The 17,223-nt window shown below is 42.0% G+C and overlaps 2 pseudogenes; both read left to right on the top strand.

The window, feature by feature from the left end:
• The first annotated feature begins 6,088 nt into the window (after positions 1-6,088).
• LOC142710361 (5S ribosomal RNA) lies at positions 6,089-6,207 on the top strand (annotated as a pseudogene).
• A 10,444-nt stretch (positions 6,208-16,651) lies between these two features.
• On the top strand, positions 16,652-16,770 carry LOC142700610 (5S ribosomal RNA; annotated as a pseudogene).
• The last annotated feature ends 453 nt before the right edge of the window (positions 16,771-17,223 follow it).

Genomic DNA, 17,223 nt, shown 5'->3' with positions numbered 1-17,223 from the left:
TGGTATAAAAATAAGTGACAAGGTTCGTATAAAGATGACAACAAAATGTAATAGTGCTGATATATGAGAAGATTTTAAAGCAAACTGCAAGAATAAACCATACCCATGATAGGTCAGGAGTACACAGCAAAACGTCCACCCCAACATGCGTTTCGGCGCAAATGCCTTCGTCTGAGGTATTGGCGACGGCGTCAGACACGGAGGGACGCTATTTATTTGTCAAAATTTCTTTGCATGGCAAGGTGATTACGTTGGCAAACTTTTATTTACCCAATCAAGATCAGGCCCGGGTTTACAGGTCGTTGTTGCGGAGGTTAGATGACTTTACAGAGGGTCTTTTGGTAATCGAAGGTGATTTTAATCTAGTTTTTGACAAACACCTTGACTCCTCGTTGGGTAAAAGTACAGTGCCTAGGTCCCATTTGTCTGCTTTATCCTCCACACTGCATTCAATGCAGTTGGTTGACATTTGGCGCATGCTTCATCCACAAGTTAAGGATTATACCTATTTCTCTGCATTGCATAATTCCTACAGTAGAATTGACATGTTTCTTCTCAGTCATCATCTTCTCACGTGGAGTCCCACAACACTGATAGGGAATGTACTCTGGTCGGATCACGCTCCAGTGTATCTGATTTTAGACATTCAGGATAGGCCGACTCATTTTAAAAACTGTTGACTTTTAAAGCTTTAGTCCATAGTCCTTTCTAAGCTGAATGTTCCTGCTTTCCCTGCTCTTGTCAAATCATAGAAGTTATATGGCTTAAGACCCTGCTAGTACCAGTGCGGGAGACTGTCTTGGAATCCGTGGTGCTATTGACCTATTGTCATGCTGTTTCGATTTTGTTTCACAATCGATAAAAAAGGACTATAGACTAATGCTTTAAAAGTCAATGGCCGTTCTAAACTGAATGTGCCTTCTCTCGTCAAATCGCATTAGAACAATGCCTTAAGACCTCACTAGTACCAGTGTGGGAGGCTGTCTTGGAATCCGTGGTGCGGTTGACTTATTATGTCATTTAGATTTTGCTTCACAATCGATTAAATAAGGACTATGGAATAAAGCTTTACATGTCAATGGTCATTCTAAGCTGAATGTCTACCCGGCTTAAGGCCTCATTAGTACCAGTGTGGGAGTCTGTCTGGGAATCTGTGGTGCTGTTGACCTATTGTTATGCCGTTTAGATTTTGTTTCACAGTCGATTAAAAAGGACAATAGACTAAAGCTTTAAAAGTTAATGATCATTCTAAGCTGAAATGTGCCTTCTCTCGTCAAATCGCAAGAAAAACACCTTGAGGCTGTGTTTACACGACTTCTTTTCAGATGTAATAAAGGCATGTTATGCTTAGAATTACGCCTGAAAAGACATGTCCAATACGTCGGTAAACATCTGCCCATTACTTTCAATGGGTTTACGATGTACTGTGCCAACGACCTGTCATTTTACGCGACGCTGTCAAAAGACGGCGCGTAAAAAAGAATGAAGTGCAGGACACTTCTTGGGCCATAATTGCAGCCGTTTTTCATTGACTCCTTTGAAAAACAGCTCCAATTACGTCCGTAATGGACGCCGCGAAAAACGCGAGTACGAGCAATTACGTCTGAAATTCAGTAGCTGTTTTCTCCTAAAAACAGCTCCGTATTTTCAGACGTATTTGCCGTTATCGTGTGCACATACCCTAAGACCTCGCTAGTACCAGTGTGGGAGACTGTCCGGGAATCTGTGGTGCTGTAGACCTATTGTTATGCTGTTTAGATTTTGTTTAACAATCGATTAAAAAAGGACTATGGACTTTAGCTGTAAAAGTTAATGGCCATTCTAAGCTGAATGTACCTGCTTTCGTTAGTTCATAGAAGTTACATGGCTTAAGACCCTGGTAGTACCGGTGAGGGAGACTGTCTTGGAATCCGTGGTGCTGTTGACCTATTGCTATGCTGTCTAGATTTTGTTTCACAATCAATAAAAGAAGGACTATGGACTAAAACTTTAAATGGCAATGGTCAGTCTAAGCTGAACATGCCTGCTCTTCTCAGGTCGCAGAAATTACATGGCTTAAAGCCTTGCTAGTACCAGCGTGGGAGACTGTCTGGGAATCCATGGTGCTGTTGACCTATTGTTATGCGGTTTAGATTTTGTTTCACAATCGACTAAAAAGGACTATGGACTAAAGTTTCAAAAGTCAATGGCCACTCTAAGCGGAATGTGCATGCTCTCATCAGATTACTGAAGTTATACAGCTTAAGCCCTTGCTAGTACCAGTGTAGGAGACTGTCTTGGAATCCCTGGTGCTGTTGACCTATTGTTATGCCGTTTAGATTTTGTTTCACAATCGATTAAAAAGAAAAATAGACAAAAGCTTTAAAAGTTAATGGCCATTCTAAGCTCAAATGGGCCTTTTCTCGTCAAACAAATAATGTGCTAGAGCACAAATGATCCCAGTTTCCCAGCTGCTATTGAGTTGTTGAAATGATTAAAACGTAACTTTTAATATTTTACTTTAGAAATAAAGCACAGCAGGAAGTGAAAAGACGTACAACATTAAAGTGAGTTAAAATTATTCCAGGTCGGTTAGCGTAACGTTTGAGATCCAATGTGTATTGAGATCTCATAGGAATAGTGTGGCAGGCACAGTCAGCAGCTGCAGACTGCTAGAGAGCCTCTTTGTCACACTGAGTGGAATGCAATAGCTTGTGCCGACTAGGATTATTAAAAGAGCGCTAGCCCCCCGACATGTTTCGCTGCTTCAGCAGCGTCCTCAGGGGATAAATTCGGGGCTAATAGCCGCGCGTTCATTTTCCTCTTCCTGTTATAGGAGGGGGAACCACCTACAAGGGTACGTCATCGCCGCAGAGCGGCCAATAGTGATTGCAGAGAGGGACGAGCCCTCGCTGTATTTGATTGACATGATGGTTGGCCTATACGGTGATGTAGCCGTTCCTCCAATGGAGTGTCGATTGGCGCGCATGCGCTCCATCGTCAGATCGAGTAATAGAAATGTGGATGTTTGAAAGGACAGATGTCCCTATCAGGACACGGATGGAGGCCGGATGATACACTAAAGTAAGGCATGCTGTTGTCACGTCTTAGTTTTTAAGTAGTTAGTTAGTTAGTTAGTTAGTTAGAAGTGCCCCTGGCGATGGCATACAAAAAGGAAAGAGAAAAAATTATTATTTTGATGTTGTACAGTAACAAAAGATTTTTGAGTGTGTGTTTATAGTAAACAAACATTGTCTCTGCTGCGAAAAGTATGCCAATACTTTATAGACATATGTAAGAATTATCTCATGTAGAAAAGTTGTATCAGTACATAATAATAGATATTGTGAGTTCATTTGATAAGATATTGGATAAATGGCCATCAGTGCCTTTAATAGTGAGTCTGATATGTATTAGGGATGTTAGATAGATATAATTAGGTACCTTGTTGAATAAAGCGCTACAAAAAGGCAGCAAAAGTGAAACCTTCGTTTAGACCGTTGGGGCTAAGAGAGTTAAAGAGGCTCTGTCACCAGATTTTGCAACCCCTATCTGCTATTGCAGCAGATAGGCGCTGCAATGTAGATTACAGTAACGTTTTTATTTTTAAAAAACGAGCATTTTTGGCCAAGTTATGACCATTTTCGTATTTATGCAAATGAGGCTTGCAAAAGTACAACTGGGCGTGTTGAAAAGTAAAAGTACAACTGGGCGTGTATTATGTGTGTACATCGGGGCGTGTTTACTACTTTTACTAGCTGGGCGTTGTGTATAGAAGTGTCATCCACTTCTCTTCACAACGCCCAGCTTCTGGCAGTGCAGCACTGTGACGTCACTCACAGGTCCTGCATCGTGTCGGCACTAGAGGCTACAGATGATTCTGCAGCAGCATCGGCGTTTGCAGGTAAGTCGATGTAGCTACTTACCTGCAAATGCTGATGCTGCTGCAGAATCAAGTGTAGCCTCTGGTGCCGACACGATGCAGGACCTGTGAGTGACGTCACAGTGCTGCACTGCCAGAAGCTGGGCGTTGTGAAGAGAAGTTAATGACACTTCTATACACAACTACCAGCTAGTAAAAGTAGTAAACACGCCCCGATGTACACACATAATACACGCCCACTTGTACTTTTACTTTTCAACACGCCCAGTTGTACTTTTGCAAGCCTCATTTGCATAAATACGAAAATGGTCATAACTTGGCCAAAAATGCTCGTTTTTTAAAAATAAAAACGTTACTGTAATCTACATTGCAGCGCCGATCTGCTGCAATAGCAGATAGGGGCTGCAAAATCTGGTGACAGAGCCTCTTTAAGCCTATGTATCCAACGGGCTTCTTCTTGTAGCAATTTTCTATCTAAATTACCGGCCCTGGGGCCTAGTTTGACTTGCGTAATGCCCCAGAAATGGAGAGAGTTGGCGTTTCCCTGATGTGAGAGTCTGACATGTCTGGAAAGTGGTGTGTCTTGTTGTGTATTAATGGTACTTACATGCTTAGAGAAAACTAAGATGTGACAACAGCATGCCTTACTTTAGTGCATCATCCGGCCTCCGTCCGTGTCCTGATAGGGACATCTGTCCTTTCAAACATCCAAATTTCTATTACTCGATCTGACGATGGAGCGCATGCGCGCCAATCGACACTCCATTGGAGCAACGGCTACATCACCGTATAGGCCAACCATCATGTCAATCAAATACAGCGAGGGCTCGTCCCTCTCTGCAATCACTATTGGCCGCTCTGCGGCGATGACGTACCCTTGTAGGTGGTTCCCCCTCCTATAACAGGAAGAGGAAAATGAACGCGCGGCTATTAGCCCCGAATTTATCCCCTGAGGACGCTGCTGAAGCAGCGAAACATGTCGGGGGGGCTAGCGCTCTTTTAATAATCCTAGTCGGCACAAGCTATTGCATTCCACTCAGTGTGACAAAGAGGCTCTCTAGCAGTCTGCAGCTGCTGACTGTGCCTGCCACACTATTCCTATGAGATCTCAATACACATTGGATCTCAAACGTTACGCTAACTGACCTGGAACAATTTTAACTCACTTTAATGTTGTACGTCTTTTCACTTCCTGCTGTGCTTTATTTCTAAAGTAAAATATTAAAAGTTACGTTTTAATCATTTCAACAACTCAATAGCAGCTGGGAAACTGGGATCATTTGTGCTCTAGCACATTATTTGTTTTTCGTACCTAATCTATCCCTGCCAGCTACTAGGGTCCATGCTATTTCTTTTCTCGTCAAATCGCAGAAAAATAACACTTTAAGGCTGGGTTCACACGAGCACATTAACGTCCGTAATGGACGGACGTATTTCGGCCGGAAGTCCCGGACCGAACTCAGTGCAGGGAACCGGGCTCCTAGCATTGTAGTTATGTACGACGCTAGGAGTCCCTGCCTCTCCGTGGAACTACTGTCCCGTACTGTAATCATGATTACAGTACGGGACAGTTGTCCTGCAGAGAGGCAGGGACTCCTAGCATCGTACATAACTACGATGCTAGGAGCCCGGCTCCCTGCACTGAGTTCGGTCCGGGACTTCCGGCCGAAATACGTCCGTCCATTACGGACGTTAATGTGCTTGTGTGAACCCAGCCTAAGACCTCGCTAGTACCAGTGTGGGAGATTGTCTAGGAATCCGTGGTACTGTTGACCTAACGCTTTGTTGTTTAGATTTTGTTTCACAATCGATTAAAAAAAGACTGTGAACTAAAGCTTTAAAAGTCAATGGCCATTCTAAGTTGAATTTGTCTGCTCTCGTCAGATCGCAGAAGTTACACAGATTAAGACCTTGCTAGTAGCAGTGTGGGAGGCTATTTGGGAATCCGTGGTACTGTAGGCTTATTGTTTGCTGTTTAGATTTTGTTTCACAATTGATTAAAAAAGGACTATGGATTAAAGGTTTTAATGTCAATGGCCATTCTATGCTGAATCTGCCTGCTCTCGTCAGATTGCAGAAGTTGCACAGCTTAAGGCCTTGTTAGTACCAATGTGGGAGACTGTCTGGGAGTCCGTGGTGCTGTTGATTTATTATTATTTTGTTTCACAATCGATTAAAAAAGGACTATGGACTAAAGACTAAAGACTAAAGACTAAAGATAAAGATGTCAATGGCCATTCTAAGCTGAATGTGCCTGCTCTCGTCAGATCGCGGTAGTTACACGGCTTGAGGCCTCGGTAGTACCAATGTGGGAGACTGTCTGGGAAGCTGTGGTGCAGTTGAATTTTTATTATGTAGTTTAGATTTTGTTTCACAATCTATTCAAAAAGGACAATGGACTAAAATTTAAATGTCAATGGCCATTCTAAGCTTGATGTGCCTGCTCTCGTCAGATTCCAATACTCACATGACATTGGGCCTCGCTAGTACCAGTGTGAGGGATTCCGTGGTGCTTCTGACCTATTGCTATGGCGTTTAGATTTTGTTTCACAATCGATTAAAAAGGACTATGGATTAAAATATTTAATGGCAATGGCCATTCTAAGCTGAATGTGCCTGCTGTTGTCAGATCACATAAGTTACACAGCTTAAGGCCTTGCTAGTACGAGTGTGGGAGACTGTCTGGGAAACCGTGGTCCTGTTGTTATGCTGTTTAGATTTTGCTTCACAATCGATTAAAAAGGACTCTGGATTAAAGCATTTAATGTCAATGGCCATTCTAAGCTGAATATGCCTGCTCTCATCAGATCACAGTAGTTACACAGCTTAAAGAGGCTCTGTCACCAGATTTTGCAACCCCTATCTGCTATTGCAGCAGATAGGCGCTGCAATGTAGATTACAGTAACGTTTTTATTTTTAAAAAACAAGCATTTTTGGCCAAGTTATGGCCATTTTTGTATTTATGCAAATGAGGCTTGCAAAAGTACAACTGGGCGTGTATTATGTGCGTACATCGGGGCGTGTTTACTACTTTTACTAGCTGGGCGTTCTGATGAGAAGTATCATCCACTTCTCTTCAGAACGCCCAGCTTCTGGCAGTGCAGATCTGTGACGTCACTCACAGGTCCTGCATCGTGTCAGCACCAGAGGCTACAGTTGATTCTGCAGCAGCATCAGCGTTTGCAGGTAAGTAGCTACATCGATTTACCTGCAAACGCCGATGCTGCTGCAGAATCATCTGTAGCCTCTGGTGCCGGCTCGTCTGACACGATGCAGGACCTGTGAGTGACGACACAGCGTGATCTCTCGAGAACACGGCTGTGTCTGCACTGCCAGAAGCTGGGCGTTGTGAAGAGAAGTGGATGATACTTCTCGTCAGAAAGCCCAGCTACTAAAAGTAGTAAACACGCCCCGATGTACGCACATAATACACGCCCAGTTGTACTTTTACTTTTCAACACGCCCAGTTGTACTTTTGCAAGCCTCATTTGCATAAATACAAAAATGGTCATAACTTGGCCAAAAATGCTCGTTTTTTAAAAATAAAAACTTTACTGTAATCTACATTGCAGCGCCTATCTGCTGCAATAGCAGATAGGGGTTGCAAAATCTGGTGACAGAGCCTCTTTAAGGCCTCGCTAGTACCATTGTGGGAGACTGTCTGGGAATACGTGGTCCTGTTGTTATGCTGTTTAGATTTTGTTTCACAATCGATTAAAAAGGACTTTGAATTAAGGCATTTAATGTCAATGGCCATTCTAAGCTGAATGTGCTTGCTCTCCTTAGATTGCAGTAATTACACAGTTTAAAGAGGCTCTGTCACCAGATTTTGCAACCCCTATCTGCTATTGCAGCAGATAGGCGCTGCAATGTAGATTACAGTAACGTTTTTATTTTAAAAAAAACGAGCATTTTTGGCCAAGTTATGACCATTTTTGTAGTTATGCAAATGAGGCTTGCAAAAGTACAACTGGGCATGTTGAAAAGTAAAAGTCCAAGTGGGTGTGTATTATGTGCGTACATCGGGGCGTTTTTAATACTTTTACTAGCTGGGCGTTCTGATGAGAAGTATCATCCACTTCTCTTCAGAACGCCCAGCTTCTGGCAGTGCAGATCTGTGACGTCACTCACAGGTCCTGCATCGTGTCGGACACATCGGCACCAGAGGCTACAGTTGATTCTGCAGCAGCATCAGCGTTTGCAGGTAAGTAGCTACATCGACTTACCTGCTAACGCCGATGCTGCTGCAGAATCATCTGTAGCCTCTGGTGCCGATGTGTCCTCGCTCGTCTGACACGATGCAGGACTTGTGAGTGACGTCACAGCGTGATCTGCCAGAAGCTGGGCGTTCTGAAGAGAAGTGGATGATACTTCTCTTCAGAGCGCCCAGCTAGTAAAAGTATTAAAAACGCCCCGATGTACGCACATAATACACGCCCACTTGGACTTTTACTTTTAAACACACCCACTTGGACTTTTGCAAGCCTCATTTGCATAACTACAAAAATGGTCATAACTTGGCCATAAATGCTCGTTTTTTAAAAATAAAAACGTTACTGTAATCTACATTGCAGCGCCGATCTGCTGCAATAGCAGATAGGGGTTGCAAAATCTGGTGACAGAGCCTCTTTAAGGCCTTGCAAGTACCAGTTTGGGAGACTGTCTGGGAATCCGTCGTTCTGTTGACCTATTGTTATGCCGTTTAGATTTTGTTTCACAATCGATTAAAAAGGAAAATAGACTAAAGCTTTAAAAGTTAATGGCCATTCTAAGCTGAAATGTGCCTTTTCTCATCAAATCGCAGAAGAATAACACTTTAAGACCTCGCTAGTACCAGTGTAGGAGACTGTCTGGGAATCCGTGGTGCTGTTGACCTAACGCTTTGTCGTTTAAATTTTGTTTTACAATCGATTAAAAAAAGACTGTGGGGGGCGTGGCTTGGACACTGAGAGAAGCAGATGTGTGGAGATTTTGCTGCAGGATTTCTGCCTAAAATCTGCAGGAATCCGCCGGGAATCTCTGATTCTTACCTGGCATATTCACAGGAGGTCATCCAGGATAACTGCCGCTCCCTTTGGTGGACTTTGGCACGGATCAGACGGCAGGAAGTGGTAGGACGAGTTGCGTCCTAGTCCACGTGGAACCGCGGCCTTGAGTTTGGGTCCAACCCGGCAGTTGTGCTGTGGTGTGGGTGTTCCGGCATTCAAGGGACACAGTCCTGGAGACAGGAAACCTTGTCCTGTGCACTGGGCAGCAGCAGCTACTTGAACTGCAGGGATCCACAGAGTGATACACGGTGGAGGAGATCTTAAAGCACCTCAGCGTTCTCAAACTACTGAGTAAGTGCCATACAATAGTCCCCTGATTAGACTGCCTTTACATCCATTGCTAGGCCTCAGGATTCTAGGGCCTTGCACCACACTTTGGAAGACCATAGCTCTAATTTTTTTTGCTGCACAACCAAGTTCAGTACACAAATAGACTGCCTTTTAAAATTACCCTGAGGATTGCATTATCTGAGGAATTAGCATTTCTGAACAGGATATAATTGTAATACCAATGCTGTTTTAAAGAGCATCTGCTCTGGTGGGATACTTGCATTCTTACTCACCTGAACATTACATTGCATAGAACAATGGTTAAACCTTCTAAAGATAATATCAAGGCTACTCCCAGTACTCCTAAACGTCGCAATAGTCAGCAAGAACTTGATAAATTTCTGAGGAAGAAGCTGGAAGCTTCACCAGCGAGTAGGCCTTTAAATGTTTCTGATGACTCTGCTCAGATTGATCCGGCTGATGACTCTGATGAGGGCAGCAATACTTCTGACAGGAACATGGATACTGATACTTGTCAGCTCTCTAAGTCGTTTCTGAGACGCTGCTTGGCACAAGTGTTGTCTCCTGTTTTAAAAGAACTTTCAGACATAAAAGTGGAGTTGAAGCATATTGGCGGTAGAGTGGAGTGTTTGGAAAATACACAGTTCTCCATTTTGTCTCATAGTGAAGTTGCTCAGCTGAATATTTTAGCACAACAGGATCACCTGAATAACGCTCTTCTTATGTTAGAAGACCAAGAAAATCACAGTCGCAGGAAGAACATTCGGATAAGGGGTCTACCTGAAAGTATAGCTAATGACGCCTTACAGAGTGCAGCCATGACTATGTTTTCTGGATTACTTGGAGATGACAGAGCGAATAAAATTACTATTGAGAGAATTCATAGAGCTTTACGCCCAAAGCCGGCGTTATCGGATCCACCACGAGATGTGATATGCGGTCTTTTGAGCTTTGTGGATACGGCCGCATTACTGCAGAAAGCTAGAGAGGCGTCCAAGGTGGTCTTTGAGGGGACTACGGTTCTTTTCTTCCTGGACCTAGCAACCAGCACGCTGACCAAGCGGAGATTGTTAAAACCGTTAACTGATGTATTGAGAGAGAGGAAAGTTCCGTTTAGGTGGCTGTACCCCTTTGGTCTATCAACCATGTGTAATGGTAAACAGATTACTATCAGACATCCGGATGATCTGGGATCTTTGTGGCAAAGGCTAGCCATTCCGCCCTTGAATATACCCTTATGGCTACCGATTTACCTTCAAACCCCTTTCCCAGCTCTGCCACAGCGGGGTGAATGGAAGACTGCAACTAAGGGGAAATCGCCTAGGAGAAGATTGGAAGGCTATACTGCTTCTCCTTCAACGTCATGAACTTTCCATTTGTGTCTTTGTTAGATACGTGAGGAATATGGTTTTTCTCCTGCAAAATATGCTTAATTCTGTGTTTGGGACTTTCTGAAATTGTGCTGGGTCACGTAAGTTGACATGTCATTAATGTCCAATGTTTCAGATGCTGTTGTCATATTGCAGGTCTGTTCTGAATCTCTAATGTGGATTTATCTTATCCTGTACCTGACTTTAAATAATTTCTATTTTATAGACAGAATGTTATTACGTTCTAGTGTAATTAGGATGCATGCTTTACTTTTTGAAGAGTGCATTTGTTCTCACCAGGGCTTGTTTGCCTTGTAAGTATTGTTATTGAACTATGCTATTAACCAGGGTCTTTTCAGTATACATGGTTACTTCTTATGTAATTTGCTTTGATACACTGCAAAATTTCTCTATTACCTCTATTCAGAGTTTCGTAAGCACATATATATCTCTCTTTCTACAGGGTAGAGGAGTAATTACTACCGATGTGTATTTGCTTAGTCTATTACGATTCGCTATCTATGTATTGTTTTGTTCCCTTTTTGTGTGTCATGTGAAATGGCGTATTCAATCTCACTGCTACCATCCATTTTTATATAAGTAATGGCGAATATCAAAATAGTTTCACTGAATACTAGATGGCTTAATACGCCGCAGAAACGATACCAGGTTTTTCATACCCTGCGGAAAGAACGAGCAGGGATCCTCTTCTTACAAGAAACACACTTTAGACACCAGCATATACCTAATTTATCACGCTCTGATTTTCCTCTTTGGTTTCATAGCACTCACTCCTCAGCGTCTAAAGGAGCGAGTATAGGCATCAGTAAACAGATTCCTTTTACTGCTTTATCACACAAGGCAGATCCCAAAGCTAGATACATTTTTGTAAAGAGCCACATAGGTAACACGTTGGTGACTCTGGTGAATTTGTACACGCCAAATGTGCACCAAGTTACATGGATATCTAACACATTAGATGAACTTCACTTATTTGCTGAAGTACTAATTGTTTTGGGAGGAGATTTTAATTGCATATTAGACAAGGAGTTGGACACAACCTCTAAATCGCCTGCTTTGTCTCATAAGGCCATTAGGAAGATTAAACAAGCCCTAACTAATTTTCACCTCTTAGATACCTGGAGAACACTCAATCCGGATAAGAAGGACTATTCCTACTACTCACACATTCATGGTACTTACCATCGTTTAGATAAGATTTTTATTACGGAACGACACTTATCTGGTATAATTGCGGCAGATATTGGGACAATCACAGTGTCCGATCATGCCCCAGTTTCAGTCACACTATCCATCGCTTCACTTCCATGTAGAGCTTGGAATTGGTCATTGAATGAGACACTCTTAGGTGACGCTACTCAGGTTACGTATTTACAGGAACGGCTTAAGGAATATTTTCGTTTTAATGATGTTCGTGAGACCCCAATACCTATGGTGTGGGAGGCGCATAAAGCCTATATTAGAGGAGAACTGATCTCATTAGGAACTAGTCTGAAAAAGGCTAGATCGGCAAAAATCGATGGGCTCATTAATCAAATCTCAGCTTTGGAAAATTTAGGTAAAAAATCCCAGTTACAAAATGCACGGCCTGAGATACTTAGACTCAGGAATGAGCTCAAAGGTCTCTTGAATGTGAAAGCGGCAAAGGTCCTACAGAAATGTAGATATCAATTTTACGCACATGGAGATAAGGGATCCAAAATAATGTCCGCCTTGGTTAAGAAACAAAGGGAAAAAACTTTTATCTCTACTTTAAAAACGAGGACAGGCAATGTGATCTCAGATACTTCAGATATTGCATTGGAATTTCATGCTTTTTATACCTCTTTATATAACATTGAGTCCGTTTCCACTCAGTCGGCCATGTCAAGTGAAAATGTTATCATGGCAGAGTTCTTAGATTCAATTAAATTACCACACCTAACCATCAAGGAACAAGAGTCTCTTGTGGCTCCATTTACAGCTGAGGAGATGTCAGTGGTTTTGTCCTTTATTCCGGGAGGTAAAAGCCCAGGCCCGGACGGTCTTCCTATCTAAGACTTTTTCTTCTATTTTGTTGCCATATTTTACATCCTTGAGTAACTCTCTTCTGAGAGGGGGCTGCTTACCGAGACAAATGTTAGAGGCTTACATTACGGTTCTACATAAAGAAGGGAAGGATCCTGAGAACTGTGGTAGCTATAGGCCTATATCACTTCTGAATGCGGATGTCAAGTGGTGGGCGAAACTTTTAGCTAGTCGTATAAGTAAATTCTTGCCTGAATTAGTGGGACCATAACAAGCAGGGTTTATTCCAGGGCGGGAGGGCAAATTCAATATGACAAGGCTGATTAATGTCATTGCATATGCTAGGAAACATCACATCCCATTGCTGCTTCTTGGTACCGATGCTGAAAAAACCTTTGATAGGATGGCTTGGGATTTTATGTCAAAGGTGTTAGAACGATTTGGTTTTCCTGCGCCTTTCATAGAAGTAATTCTCACACTTTACAAATCTCCACATGCAAAAATAAGAATTAACGGTACCCTCTCCTCCACTTTTGAGATAACGAATGGTATTAGGCAGGGGTTTCCTCTTTCACCTTCGCTTTTTATATTAGTAATGGAGACACTCATACAAAAGATTACTCAGACTCCTGAGATTAAAGGGATTGATGTAGGCCCACTAACTCACTCCACGTCTGCATTCGCGGATGATTTATTACTTTTCATAACTAACCCCACTGAAGCACTTCCGAAACGTCTAAATTTGCTTGAGGATTTTGGGAGAATATCTAATTTCAAGATTAACTATAGTAAATCAGAAGCCCTTAATATAACTATTCCCAGTCGAGTGCTCACTTAAAACTCCAGTACCCTTTAAGTGGCCGTCCACGACGATCAAGTATTTGGGAGTAAATGTTCCACCTGACCCAGGTCACTTGTACTTACATAACTATAAGCCCCTCTTGAAACGCATATCTAAGCAGATGTCTCAACTTAAGATACCTTACGTCTCTTGGTTGGGGAGAAAGAACTTGGTCAAGACTTATATTTTGCCACAGATATTATATCTTCTCTAAACGGTGCCTATACGGCAGCCACTGGCCTTTTTCAAACAAATAAACTCCCAGTTAACAAGGTTTATATGGAACAATAAACGCGCTAGAATATCTTATGCACAGTTGAAACAACACAAATTGCAAGGGGGGTGTGCTTTTCCAGATGTGTCCACTTATTATGTAGCAAATCATTTAGTTCGTTGGATTACATTGGTTCGTACTCAAGATACAGCACCTCATCTACGGATAGAATGGCATATGCTTGGAGAAGGTGGTCTTCTATATCTACAGATGTACCTCTGCATCAACAGGTTTATAGCCTGACACTCTTGGGCACAGTCACAGTATATAGGAAACATATCTCACTCACACAGCCATATGGGGGCCCATCCCCACTCATGCCGGTGAGCTTAATACCGGCTTATGTTCAAAACAAACCTATACCATTAATTGTGCCTTGGACTAATCTTCAGAACATATTTATCTCACCACATTTTAAAGATAACTCTCGTTTGCCTAAGTTGACTGGGCTGTTACTAGAAACACCTACGGAACCTACTACGTTTTTACACTAAATGTCCTTTAAATACTGGTGTGGAAGATTTGCAGCTCGACAGGTAGCCCCCATACGGGATGCCAGTTGGCTTGAAAATATCTTAATACTCCCAAAGCTTCCTAAAGATTTATTGTCTAAAATGTATAAAAAGTTGTCGATACAATCTGCTCCATCTAGGCCCTGTTATTTGACTGCTTGGGAAAAGGAATTGGGACCCTGTTATTTGACTGCTTAGGAAAAGGAATTGGGAGTACAATTTACGCAATCCGAAATTACTAGAATTTTTTTAAGCTCAAATGGTTTTTCCAGATGTATAAAGATCCAAGAGAATTCATTCAAAACATTATCCAGATGGTACAGGACGCCATGTCAATTAAAATTGATGGGACTATCTCAAGACGATAGTTGTTGGAGATGTGGGTGGGGTACGGGTACTCTTTCACATATTTGGTATCACTGTGATCTGATTCAACCCTTTTGGTTGGAGGTACAAGAATATATCTCCAAAATTTGTGGAGGTGCGATTGCCTTGACTCTGGAATTAATTTTGCTGTGGCTCCCTACCCAGCAGTTTTGACCCTCTAGGCATAACCTACCAACAATATTACTCACAGCGGCGAAACTGCTGGTTCCACTTCGGTGGAGATCTGTTGACCCCCCAACTATGGGAAAATGGATTGAAAAGGTGCATCAGATATCCAGATTGGAAGAGTTGGCTAGGTGGGAGACGGGCAGTCATGTTAAATATATGAAATTATGACAGCCGTGGGTTCTTTCTGGAACAATAGAGACCACCCACTCTAGTTTACATATTGTCATAAGGAGGGGCTTCAATTCGGTAGATCCTCTAGATATATGCTCGTTGCTTATATATATTTTTCATTATATTGCTTTTTGATTGGAAATGGTTCCTCATACTAATTGCTGCTTACAAACGTATTGTCACTGTGTGTTCCCCCCCCCCCCCTGTTTTCCATACTTTTAATTTTTTTTATGTATACCTGTATAACAGTGTCTGTAATTTGCAATGTAAATCTCAAGTACTAAAATTGTAACTTTATTTCTTTGCACTTTGGGCTAATGTGCCCCTGTTTCTATGATGTTACGATTTGTATTTCAAATAAAAACAGATTTGAGACAAAAAAAGACTGTGGACTAGTCTTTAAAAGTCAAAGGCCATTCTAAGATGAATTTGCCTGCTCTCATCAAATTGCAGAAGTTACACAGATTAAGACTTTGCTAGTACCAGTGTGGGAGACTGTCTGGGAATCAGTGGTGCCGCTGCCTTATTATTATTTTGTTTCACAATCGATTAAAAAAGGACTATGGACTAAACCTAAAGATGTCAATGGCCATTCTAAGTTTAATGTGCCTGCTCTCGTCAGATTGCAGTACTCACATGGCTTTAGGCCTCGATTGTACCAGTGTGGGAGACTGTGTGGGATTCTGTGGTGCTGTTGAACTATTGTTATGCCGTTTAGATTTTTGTTTCACAATAGATTAAAAAGGACTATGGATTATAACATTTAATGTCAATGGCCATTCTAAATTTAATGTGCCTACTCTCTTCAGATCGCAGAAGTTACGATTGGACTCGCTACAGCTTAAGGCCTCGCTAGTACCAGTGTGGGAAACTGTCTGGGAATCCGTGGTGCAGTTGACTTATTATTATGTTGTTTAGCTTTTGTTTCACAATCGATTAAAAAAGGACTATGGACTATCGCTAAAGATGTCAATGGCCATTCTAAGCTGAATGTGCCTGCTTTTGTTAGATCACAGTAGTTACACGGCTTAAGGCTTCGCTAGTACGAGTGTGGGAGAATGTCTGGGAATACGTGGTGCTGATGACCTATTGTTATGCCGTTTAGATTTTGTTTCACAATCGATTAAAAAGCAAAATAGACTAAAGCTTTAAAAGTTAAATGCCATTCTAAGCTGAAATGTGTCTTTTCTCGTCAAATCGCAGAGGAATAACACTTTAGGACCTCGCTAATACCAGTGTGGGAGACTGTCTGGGAATCCGTGGTACTGTTGACTTTTTATTGTTGTTTAGATTTTGTTTCACAATATTAAAAAAGGACTATGGACTAAAGTTTAAATGTCAATGGCCATTCTAAGCTGGATGTGCCTGCTCTCATCAGATTCCAAAACTCACATGGCTTTGGGCCTCGCTAGTACCAGTGTGGGATTCCATGGTGCTGTTGACCTATTGTTATGCCGTTTAGATTTTGTTTCACAATTGATTAAAAAGGACTATGGATTAAAGCATTTAATGTCAATGGCCATTCTAAGCTTAATGTGCCTGCTGTTGTCAGATTGCAGAAGTTACACAGCTCAAGGCTTCGCTAGTACCAGTGTAGGAGACTGTCTGGGAATCCGTGGTGCGGTTAACTTATTATTATGTCGTTTAGCTTTTGTTTCACAATCGATTAAAAAAGGACTATGGACTAAAGCTAAAGAGGTCAATGGCCATTCTAAGCTAAATGTGCCTGATCTCGTCAGATCTCAGTAGTTACACGGCGTAAAGCCTTGCTAGTACCAGTGTGGGAGACTGTCTGGGAATCCATGGTGCTGTTGACCTACTGCTTTGTCGTTTAGATTTTGTTTCACAATCGATTAAAAAAAGCCGTGGGCTAAATTTTTAAAAGTCAATGGAGATTCTAAGCTGAGTTTGCCTGCTCTCGTCAGATCGCAGAAGTTACATAGATTACGAACTCGCTAGTACCAGTGTGGGAGACTGTCTGGGAATCCATGGTGCAGTTGACTTTTTATTATGTCGTTTAGATTTTTTTTCACAATCGATTAAAAATGACTATGGATTAAAGCATTTAATGTCAATGGCCGATCTAAGCTGAAAGTGCCTGCTCTCGTCAGATCGCAGAAGAATAATATTTTAAGACCTCGCTAGTACCAGTGTGGGAGACTGTCTGGGAATCCGTGGTGCGGTTGACTTTTTATTGTCGTTCAGAATTTTTTTCACAATTGATTAAATAGGACTATGAATTAAAGCATTTAATGTCAATGCCCATTCTA

Source organism: Rhinoderma darwinii, chromosome 1 (assembly GCF_050947455.1).
Source record: "Rhinoderma darwinii isolate aRhiDar2 chromosome 1, aRhiDar2.hap1, whole genome shotgun sequence".
In the NCBI taxonomy this organism is placed as follows: Eukaryota; Metazoa; Chordata; class Amphibia; order Anura; family Rhinodermatidae; genus Rhinoderma; species Rhinoderma darwinii.
The sequence above is the reverse complement of the archived record's forward strand: the minus strand, read 5'-3'. Positions and strand labels throughout refer to the sequence as shown.